This window comes from Limulus polyphemus, unplaced genomic scaffold, assembly GCF_000517525.1.
Source record: "Limulus polyphemus unplaced genomic scaffold, Limulus_polyphemus-2.1.2 Scaffold14, whole genome shotgun sequence".
NCBI lineage: Eukaryota > Metazoa > Arthropoda > Merostomata > Xiphosura > Limulidae > Limulus > Limulus polyphemus.
Genome location: NW_013665624.1, coordinates 515284 through 527197, shown reverse-complemented (window position 1 = coordinate 527197; position 11914 = coordinate 515284). Strand labels below are relative to the sequence as shown.

The 11914-nt window shown below is 33.8% G+C and overlaps 1 long non-coding RNA gene across 1 annotated transcript; it reads left to right on the top strand.

Annotated features, from left to right (window-relative positions):
• Positions 1 to 10469: 10469 nt before the first annotated feature.
• Positions 10470 to 11872, top strand: LOC111085300. The gene is made up of 3 exons (XR_002610138.1): positions 10470 to 10660; positions 11233 to 11294; positions 11779 to 11872. It is a non-coding gene; the product is annotated as an uncharacterized LOC111085300 (long non-coding RNA).
• Positions 11873 to 11914: the final 42 nt, after the last annotated feature.

Below are 11914 nucleotides of genomic sequence, written 5' to 3'. Positions count from 1 at the left end.
CAAACAAACAAACAAACAATAGCCAAATGTGTGAAGCTGGTTCATTGATTATACAAATAACTAGTTTCGATCACTATGAAAAAGATAATCAAACTGTAGTTAATAGTCTACAACTGTAGTTAAAAAACAAAATTCCTTAGTTTAACATACTTTTCTAAGTATGTAGATAGTGGTAATTACAGTATCACTTCACTGTTGACCACAGTACTCTGTGACACTAATCATAATACCTCGTGTACCTGATAACGACGAAACGTTGTATATTTGATATTATGTTAAACTTATATTAAAGTTTTTCTTCATTACCCATTCAAGCCGTCCCCAACCATTATAATACCTCTACTTTGGTGACTGCAGTAACAATAACAGCACTGAAAAGCCTGCGATCACTAATAACACAGAGAAAGTCACAATACCACCAAGACAGCAGTCACTCCGTCGTGAGGAATATGAACTTCATATAGAGTTAAATGTAGTATCCAAGCGCGGCAAATGTTTTTCTTAAAGGCAATTATTATAGTCACTCCCCCGTAAAGATTACATATTCCCCATGGTGTTAACTAAAGTATTTCACTGCGGTGAATGTTGTACTTCCAACACATTGATCAGCCACTCCACCATTAGGATTACTTACTCCACACTGTGTTAACTGTAATATTTAAAGGTGGTGATCGTTGTACTTCTAACACAATGATACTTCAGGTGAAATAACATGTTGGAAAAACTTTTCAATTAAAAACAAATGGATCAATAATGTGGTTGTTTTTCCTCACATTTTGTTACCACGGAAATGTAAAATTGGCTGGATGTTGCCAGGAGTAACTCTATTTGTGTGCTATGGGATGATAACCTGAAAAAACAAACAAACAAAAACAACAGTGGATGTTAATGTGAAATGTTGAAGTTATCCTTTTTTAATTATTACAAAATATTATCTTAGTAGGGTGTTACATATTTTGTAACATACTTGGAACATAGCAAAGGTAGCATGGCAATTAGAACTGAATTGAACCAAAAGAAAAATGCATTAATGTAAGCAATACAGTAATAAAGGTGAACTACATCCGTCACGTGCACAATATGCACGAGTTCTGTGAAAAGAAACCTTTAGTGGATATTGTACTTTGTTCTTGGTCTCCCCGACGAATTACTACTGTTACCAATGATGAAAGTTTCACGTTATTATTTCAAGTCATTTTATATATATACGTCTGTTTTAAGAAACACGCAACTACGCATGTAAATTAAATCTTCAACACCTTCCACTGCCTATTTTTCTGAAACAATTCTTTGTTCCTCCTTTAAAACTCTAAGAACTTATATGAGAATATTTTTTTGGACTCAAATCATGTCTTTGCCAGGAAAACACAAAGTTCTATTCAAGTTCTATCAACGTCTTACACACAAACTTTAACATATATTTTTTCTGAATAATCTACTGTATATAAGTAAAAGTAGAATGAAGTAGCAAGGTGAAAACATAACTTAAGAAAGACCATTAACCACCGAGACATTTTACCATTTTATATTGCCAGATAAGAAAAATAGCAAAATATACATAAGTGGAGTAAAGGTAAGTGTTTGATATTTCTAGAATGAAAAAATATTAAAGCCTAAGTAGTTTGTACGCTTTGACCTACAAAAGTCAAGGTTATGTTAGGTGAAGTTCTTGCTTAAAAACAGGGTCACAAGGTCGACGATAAAATATGTAATATAACGTCCATGCTGCATATATCAGGATCATGTAAGATCGGGAGTAGAGATCTATGCTGCATATATATTAGGGTTATGCAAAGTTGTTTCCATATTATAAATATTAGAGTTAAGTCAAGTGGTATGTCAGATGGAGATGGAGGTTATGATATAAATTTAAAGATGGAGTTCACACTACAAATATCCGGATCAAATAACAATGTCGTGCAAGAAAGTATCAACACTACAACTGTCGTGGTCAAGTAAGTGGCGTGCCTAAGGTGTATATGTAACAAAGATAAATGTCATTTGTAGTGAGGATTACGCTATAAAAAATATGAAAGAATAAGGGTGGTATAATTTAAAGAGAAAATGCAAAGTCGTATTATATACGTCAATGTTGCCCACATCAGGGTAATTTTTTTCAAATATGTGCTTGCCAGTTTATCAGGATTTTGTTATAGGGTTTGATTACCGTTACACTGAAAACCTTTATCTTTTTTTCCAAAGTTGTGTTAAAACATAGAAATATACACACACACGTGTGTGGTTCAGAGTGGTTGAAAACGTAAAGGTTTCTATAGGTTTTATATGTCATGTTTATAACAAAAATAGCATCATTTTGAAAATATACGCTTTAATAGAGTCACTGCATGGGAAGCCTGCGATATGGATTGTGTGATTGTGACCGTAGTATCACAGTATAGCTTTAAATAATAAACCCTATTTTGATTCCAATAATATTGGGATTTTATGCGTGGTTCATGTTGAAAATTTGGACGTTTGCTAAGAAAATTAGGCAGAAAACCAAATGAGCGTATAAAACCTATATCTTTATGTGACAACCTATTTTGTTCTAAAAATACACTAAGAGGCTAGATGCCATATCTATTTTGAAGAACTTGACTGTTGAAAATAGAATAGAGTAAAACGTATTAGAAAAATATTTTCTATCTTTCTCGGTGTTCTTAAACTATTGTTTTACACCCATTTATTACACTTTAACTGCTTATATGTTATTTAAAATATGTGACCTAAATTTTTCGTAATATTTCAAATGATTTGGTTGTCTGAAAATTGTTTGTAATTAAGCACAAAGCTACACAATGGGCTATCTGTGCTCTGCTCACCACGGGTATCGAAACCCGGATTTTAGCGTTGTAAGTCCGCAGACATACCGCTGTGCCACTGGAGGGCAAATGATTTGGTTCTGCACAGTTTTATTCTTCACAATACTTCATGAAGAAACTATCATACGCATGCAAAAAATATTGGTGTCACTATGTTTTGTTTTGTTTTTCAAAGTGACGCAACTCACAAGAAACAACTACAGTCTGTTGGTAGTTCTTGTGATGCCAAGCAATCTCGTTATCGCTTTGAACATCCGCCAGGAGACGTTTTCCAGGATATTAAAACCGGCTTAAACTATTGTGCAATTTACACGTGCTTGAACTCTACTTAACTTCCTACGGAAAACGAATTTTAAGAACTTCGTGAAACAAATACCTCTATGATAATAACGAATACACTATATATATATATATATATAATTTGAACGTTATTAATTAAAAACACTAAAACAAAACTCGAGAGATTCAACAAATTTTGGATTTTTACAAAGGCATTAAAAACAAGCTTTGAATATAAGAAACTTTAAATATTTTACTTTATAAAAACCATTATTGTAAATGAAAACAGAAACAAGTGACACAGAGAATAAAGATGTTGATAAATGAACGTTTCACGTTATTGGTACCTAGCTCCAACAATGTGGTAGTCAATATCATGTTGAGTCTTTATATCTGGGATTGGAAATTGAAATAAGTATAGTTAATTATTAGATTGAGCCAAAGTTTGACACTATTATAAAGTTTCAGTCTAGAATAAAATACTTAATTTTTGGGTTAGCTCTCATTGTGAACTAGGTTGCACTGAGAGTTTGTGAAACCTCCAAAAGGTTTCAAGATTTTCCTTCCCATCAAAGTAAACACCGCCAGTGTTAGAATATCAACTGTATTTTAGCTTTCGAAGCTATACAATGGAGCATCTATGCGGTGTCCATTACGGGCGAATCGAACCTCGGATTTGAGCGTTGTAAGTCCGTAAATTCACCACAGGCCCACTGGTGGACTTTTCAAAGATAGTTGTGCATAAGATTAGTGTTTATTGATTTATAAATATTAGCATTTTAATTCTAACAATTTTTATTATCAAAACATTTTAGTTATAGTACATATACGTTTATCATATAATACCTGCCTCCCCAGTGAATCAGCAGCAAATCTACAGACTTACGTCGCTAAAAATCGAGTTTTGATGCCCGCGGTGGGCAGAGCACAGATAACCAGTTGAGTAGCTTTGCCCTTAACAACAACCAACCAACCATTTAAGACCTAATATTCATATATATTATTTAATATATATCATATCTTACGTAGTGAATGTAAGAATGTTGGCTTTGTTTTTGAGGTCAAAGGACAGTTGCTACTTAGACTTATTAATATGAGGAGATTATTGGACGAGAGCAAAGTCCTCAAGTGTATAACAGTAGTAGAAGTAATAGTACCAATCGTCGTATTTGCATTGGGCTCTTGGAGTAAAAAAAGGGATATACAAAATAGCAATAACATGAAAAATATCAAATTACAATATTAAAATAAAATAAATAAGACAAACATAATAAATAAGCAAGTAAAGTGATTGCTGCCAGCCGATTGTCTCACTACAGATGCTGGTTTGGAATCAGGGACAGTACCACGATACCATGACTGCGCACTAGCAAACGTAATGCAACTGGAAAGAGGAGCGCCGTTTAATGTTTTGGTCGGTGCTAAACTCATTTAGCGTGTAAAACATCAATAATTTAATCTAAAATCCTTATAATGGTATACAGTTTGTAGGAAGGAATTTTTTTACCTTTTTTTTTAGATATCTGAATAAATAATATTCTACCACAAAAATAGATATGAAGTTAATTGAACTGTTACCAACTGCTAAGTTAGAAGTATAAGTTTGTTTGTAATTAAGCACAAAGCTACACAATGGGCTATCTGTACTCTGCCCACCACGGGTATCGAAACCCAGATTCGAGCGTTGTAATTCCGCAGACATACAGCTGTGCCACTGGGGGGAACATATGTATAATTACAATGTATCATGTGTTTAGATTAAGTATATTGCAGAGTTACCAACTAAGTGGCTTTAGTACAAGTTAGAATGTTAAATGTAAAGTATTTTATGTTTTTTTTTACTACTTACAATGTTACCATGTATTGATTAATAGGTTTAGTACAGCGTCACTATATGCAGATTCTAACTCTAGTGTTTTGTTTCAATTACAGTTAGAATTACTTTGAGTTGAATTGCAAGTACAATAATAGAATTATCACTAATGATAAAATTAGACTAATTCAATTTCAACACATGTTCATACAAAATTCTGAGATAGGGACTAATCTAATGATAAGATCCGTTCTAATCCAGCATCTAGATATGTGATCAATAACCATCATAACTTAGATTTAAAAATACACCAGGTAGCGCCACAGATACGGTTTTGGCCAAAATGTTTGCATACTGTTCTATATTGATGTTAATGTCTAAATGCATGGAGTGGTTATTGAGTAAATACCTGAGTATTAACAGAGAAGGTAGCGTATGATCGGAAAAACATGTACGAGTTGTTATTCTGGTCTGTATAAGGTGTTTTGAGCAGTTATTCGTCAAAACCCACATACACACCTGTTTTGTATAAAATAGTGTGTTTGTGGTATAATCCTTTTTGAAACAGATCAATGCTTTGTTCAGACAATTTCTCTGCACTTGGTGTAGAGTAATGCCTCGTCACGTGGCAGAAGTTATAGGGCGTCAAATTGTCCGACTGTACAGAAATGATATGAAGCAAACGGACATTGGTAGAACAGTAAGGTACCATCAGTGTACTGTGTTCAGAATCCTGAAACTTCAGCAGAATACCGGAAATGTTGTTCCAGAAAAATCTACCGGTAAACGCAGAAAACTATTGCCCAAAATGACCGTGTTTTGATCAGGTTAATACGTCAAGATCGAAAGATGTCTTGCAACACCTTACGACAGGAATGGCAATAACACATTCATTCCAGGGTATCCAGAAGAACGGTTAAGAGACTGACCAAACAAGGTTATTTTGCAAGAAGGGCTATCAGCAAATATATATTAACCAGAATTCACCGCCGTCACCGTGTTACTTGGGCAAGACAGTAGGTCAACATACAGTTAGGACACTTTTCAGATGAGTTCTGTTTAGGGCTTGTTAAGACTAATGGTTGGATTCGTATTCGTCGTTTGCCTGGAGAACAGATGAGGGAAGACTGTATTTCACACAGGGAACACACAAAAGGTGGTGCAGTACATATTTGGGCAGCTATTGATCATGGTGGAAAACTGCTCTTCATACCCTCTAGGAAAACGTCAATGGCGCTTCCTACCGGTATCACATGGAAACGATATTTCTACCATATGCTAGGGCAAGGTTTCATAATAACTTTGTGTTCCAGAATGACAATGCCACTGTCCACAGTACGCATATTGTACAGGATTATCTCGACCAGGAGGGTATTTCAAGATTACCATGGCCAGCAAAGTCTTCAGATTGTAATCCCATTAAGAACTGTTGGGCAGAACTGAGCCGTAAATTGCTAACCACGACCCTAAACCAGCTCCTGTAGCTGAGTTGCAGTGCCTTCTAGTGACAAGTTAGGATGAAATCACGGTGAATTACATTAATAACCTCATCAACAATATGCCACGTTGCCTCATGGAGGTTATCAGAGTACAAGGAGGACCAACGAAGTACTGAATGTTTAATATGAACTGATATAAGGTTACAGACGCTATTTACAATAATTTGATGTTATATTTTGTCCTCATATACGTTTTGGTAAGGTTTTGTAGTGAGAGGTGAAACGTTGAATTACACATCTTTATACAGGTGTCTGGTAAAATTGTTTGCTGTTCTAATAAATCGTTCATGATGTCCACAAAACCTGTCTCGTTATACAAAGTACATATGTAGATGTTTAATATAACATGTATTTCTCAGTTTGGCAGCGCTAAGTGTATTGTATTCCATCTTCATAATAATCATCGTATTTTTACAAAATATGCAAATATTTTGGACAAGACTGTACTAGTTATGTTGACAACCCATCCAAGGGAGAAGATACTTTGTCTCACTATTACTAGAGAGTGGAAACAAAAGACAGATGCCAAGTTACTCGTTATATGTAGGCCTGATTGGCAGACATTTTTATGTCATGGAGATTTCTTGATGGTACGAGGATATCTATTTGGTATTAGTCAGTGTGCAGCCACTTCAAGAAAGGCAGCCACATTCTAATAGGCTAATAGCTCGTCATCACACACCTGTCATGTTAGGATAGACAGAGCTAGAAAAATGAATTCTGAACAATGAGTAGTTAACATATTGTTTACAACAATGATACATTAAAAAACAGTACCCATATAAGTGCCCATAGCAGGATCAGAGATTATGCATTCAGCAGAGGACCACGACTATCAAGCAGGAAAATGATAGGGAAACTGAGGCCTAAACATTGAGCTGATAAGCAACATATCTATAAAAATTAGACCAGGCTCAACCAGTTTCATATTGATAGATTACTGCAATGCCAAGGGGACCAGAGAACGTGAATACACATTGACAGGTTACTGCAATGCCAAGGGGACCAGAGAACGTGAATACACATTGACAGGTTACTGCAATGCCAAGGGGACCAGAGAAAGTGAATACTACAATGCCAAGGGAATCAGGGAAAGTGAATACTACTTCGAAAAGTTCCCTGAATTTTATGACATCACACTTTTTCAAGAAACCAAACTCTCAAAATATGAGGATTCACTCTCACTGGCTTTAACTTCCTATTACATGCTGACCCAGAACATACCAAATATTGAAGGTTCCTGCCTTTCCTGCCTGACAACACTCCTACATAGGAAGTAGCAGGAAACTTCAATACCAAACATCTCACTTGGTAGGCAGATGAAATACTAATGGTAAAGGTTTACATTTTGATTTCCTCAGTATAGTTACCAAACGTATATTGCTGAACTTGGGTGAAACAACACTGAATGCCAAGGTGACAGCAACTCCTGCGAATACCTTGCTTTTATTAGCCCCAACTTGAATGTAATATCTATATAGCATAGGGAACATAATGTATGCAGTCAACACCTGATGTGTAAGATGTGTAAGAAGACAAATTTGTATAAAACAATCTAGAAAGCCATACAACCACATTAAGCCTTCTGGCAGTGCTAATACCCTCAAGTATCTCTCCACTTCTAAGCAAAGCCAAATTACATTTCAACAACTTCTACAAAAGAAACGCCCATAGTGGTGAACTAGCGATACTGACAAAGCCTAGAAAGCAAACAATCAAGCTCAGTAAGAGTTGATAAATATAAGGCATGACCTAGCCTGTCCATGGAAGGAGAGAACTTCATAAAACAGAACATCTGCAGTCATCAAGCAATCAGCTTTCAAAGCATGTGGTATTGAAATTGAATGAATTAAGCAGCAAGGCACAATATCATAAGCACTTCATTTTGGCACTTCTATAAGATTATAGCTCTCACATGAACCCCAAAAATGACAAACTCAGTAATTTATTATGATAACTATATTACACTTTGTTCAGATAAAGACCAAAGTAAGGCATTTATGTGAAGATACATTAACAGATATGACCACGGTGACATACAGAAGAGGCTCAAGATATAATCCTTGTAAGAGCTACAACTACATAAAAATGTGGAAGCCATCTTTAGCTTGAATGAGATATATAGAATCATAAATGCATCTAAAGATGGAGCTTCATGACTCGATAGTGTAGGAATTTTCACATTTAAGAGGCTTACAGAAGCCAACCTGTTAAAATTAAAATTTCAATGTAGCTTGGCAATGGGTAGCATCCCTGAAATACCTAAAAACAAAATTGGCAAGAACCTCTAGAAAGTTGTAGTTAGAAACTGCTTATCAGATTGAGCTGCTACCACTATCATTGGGGAAACAATAGAACAGCGTACAGCCAGAAGTCCACTGGTAACAATCAATAAACAAACTTTCACCAACTACTGTGAGAAGCTAGTCTTCACATGAGGAATCAGCATAACTTCTTCGATTATCACCTAGTGCTCAACTCGACAAACGTGTGTGACCAGGACATTTGAAATACAAAGTAATAAACAGACTAACCGTGATATTCCAAAATATACCATACAGAGGGGAAAAACTTCTCTTCATTGTAATTATTTTTTTTTTGCCAACAATTTAATTATACGCTCACAGTTCTTAGTGATGAGAATATGAAAACACAGGCTTCATACTATAAAATATAACTTTTTATTATTCTATAAATTAACACTTGAATTATAAGTATCATTTTTCCATTGATCTTAAATCACACCGAAAAACTCATATTAATATAGGAAGTTTTAAAACAACAACAACAAGACATTAATGTTAGAAATTAATTTTTTACACTACTTAGCAGACATTCTGGATTTAGTATTGTAGTTTCTCTCATCACTAGTTTTATATGTAAGACTAAAGAAAATCAAGGACATACCAGAAGTTCATTTGCTATACACGGATCGTGCTGTCTAGAGGTACGCAAAAGTGATAAAACATTAGAACAGAGAGCCACTCAGGAAGTAAAACTGAAAAGCGACAAAATAAAGAAGTCTATTAGGATTGTCAAAGAACCTTCTACAGATAAATATAAAATATTTAACATTATTATTTGTCTCGAAAATCACATTAGACTGTAGATTTCAAATGAAAAGCTTATCTTTTGTTTCGTAAAAGTCACAGATCAAGAATCCATTAAATCAATACCAGAACTCGTCAGTTGTGCTGGATAGTAAGAGGTAAATTGTCTAATCGAAACGATATCTATAAACATAAGGATTTTAGGATTACAGTTTGAAAGTTTAAAGCTGAAAAACATTGGAAACCATTCGGCCAAATGTTTGTGATAAAGAATGTTTGGTTATAGAATTTTTTTTCACACTTCTTTTAACATATAAGCTTTAGCTTTTAAACCGTAACATCAGAAGTTCATTAAAATGTACAGAAGGTACAAAATTGATAACTTATAACACGATAATGATTAACAGAATGCTCTCCAGAGATAAACAAAAGCGAAAACGTTAAAAATAAATTTTCTGTCTCCCATATTTTAAACCAGTGTTAACAAATATTTCCATTGTCTCTCCTATATTTTAAACCAGTGTTAGCAAATATTTCCATTGTCTCTCCTATATTTTAAACCAGTGTTAGCAAATATTTCCATTGTCTCTCCTATATTTCAAACCAGTGTTAACAAATATTTCCATTGTCTTTCCGATATTTTAAACCAGTGTTAGCAAATATTTCCATTGTCTCTCCCATATTTCAAACCAGTGTTTACAAATATTTCCATTGAGATATTTCTCTGTTTTTATTCTTCAATCGTTTAACGTTTTAAGTTTATACTTTCTAAATCACTGAAAGTATACATTCTACCCATTCGAAAGTCTTTCCAGAAACTTAAATTATAATTATTCCCAAGAAAACACTACACTCAGTGTAAAAAGGATGTATTATTTTCCTTGAGTTTTGTTTACTTTCGTACTGTCATTCTACAAAATGTTAGCTATGCTTGTGAACATAATGTTGTTAGAAACTGTCAATGAAAACGTGAATTATAACGTCTGACGCAGAAGTTTGTATACGTAACCATTCACCGAGTATAAAAGCACACCATTTGCACATTATCCACACACCATCGACCTGCGCCCCAGAAGTATTGTTACCGAGAAGTTTTCGTCTTCACAATGAAACTTGTTACCGCTATTATTTTGTTGACTGCTGTTGTCTGTGTTAATACCCATGGACCCCACGACAAGATGGAACAAATGTTATGTGGTAAATATTTCTTTGCGAAAGATTGTTATATTCACTTTAAAAGTGATCATTATTTATATTTGAGACACCGATATTCGATTTGTTTAATCTTGTTCTAGAATTACAATATTAACATGCTATATATTTTATTAAGAAATCATTCTATTAATAGAGGATAGAAGTTAATTCAGAAGAACATAATGTAATAAAATACAAACATCTTAAAATATATTTTTTAGTAAAAATGTTTTTTAGACAAAACTTATACTAGAACCTATTAGATAAACTTTCATAACTTTTAATATATATTTTAAATACCAACATTTAAAACACACAACTTCTTCAACGAAAAAGCCGACGTATGTTTTCATAGAAAAAACAATAGTTGGTTGTAAAATTATAGACAAATACGATAAATAGTAAATAGTGATTTCAAATGTTAATAAAAAAGACGTTTTTGTATAATCAGAGTCTACAAAAAAAAACGTATAATGAATAGTACAAACAAATACGATTTTCCCATTTAGTCAGTGTCTTAATCTTTGTCAGTCTTCGTCTTTCCATAAAGTAACTGTGATGTGTATCTTTCACAGATAGTGGAGACCCGAATATCAAGAACGCTTTGAAATTTTGCTGGAGGTTGGAGCCTGCAGAGGTAAGAAAATATTCAAATAAATAATAGAATATATCTACACCGATTCTATTGTGAAAATGTGTTGTATTCTTAAGATGTTTTGTTTTATTTTTTGTCTTGTAGATCGTAAAGTGAGATTGTTCTGTGTTGCTACCACTTAATAAAACAAAATTTGTCTAAACCAACAACATGGTGTAACAACATTATACAACAACGTACAACAATATTGTAATTCTAGAACAATATTAAATAACACCACATTTAAAATTGAAACAGTTCAAAGAAAAATACTACAGCGATGGTAGCTTATGTTTTCCCCTGTTTTAATCTCATTCTGGTCAACTAAAAATGGTATACATTAACCTCTTGATTTCTTTGGTGATATCCTTTAACTTTTTACGATGATAATATAACAGCAAATTATATACTATTTCTTATCTTACAGATATGGAAGTATTCGTTTAAATGCCATACTAAAAGATATACTAATTTCACATTTTTTTAGTACAAAAGCATATTCAATAAATGCCGAAAGGACCTGGATGCTGAGACCGACGAAACACTATGTGCTAAGTGGGATGAGGTAAGTAGATAGTTAAAGAAATTTCCTCTTATATGTTTGTTTGTAGTTATGTACAAAG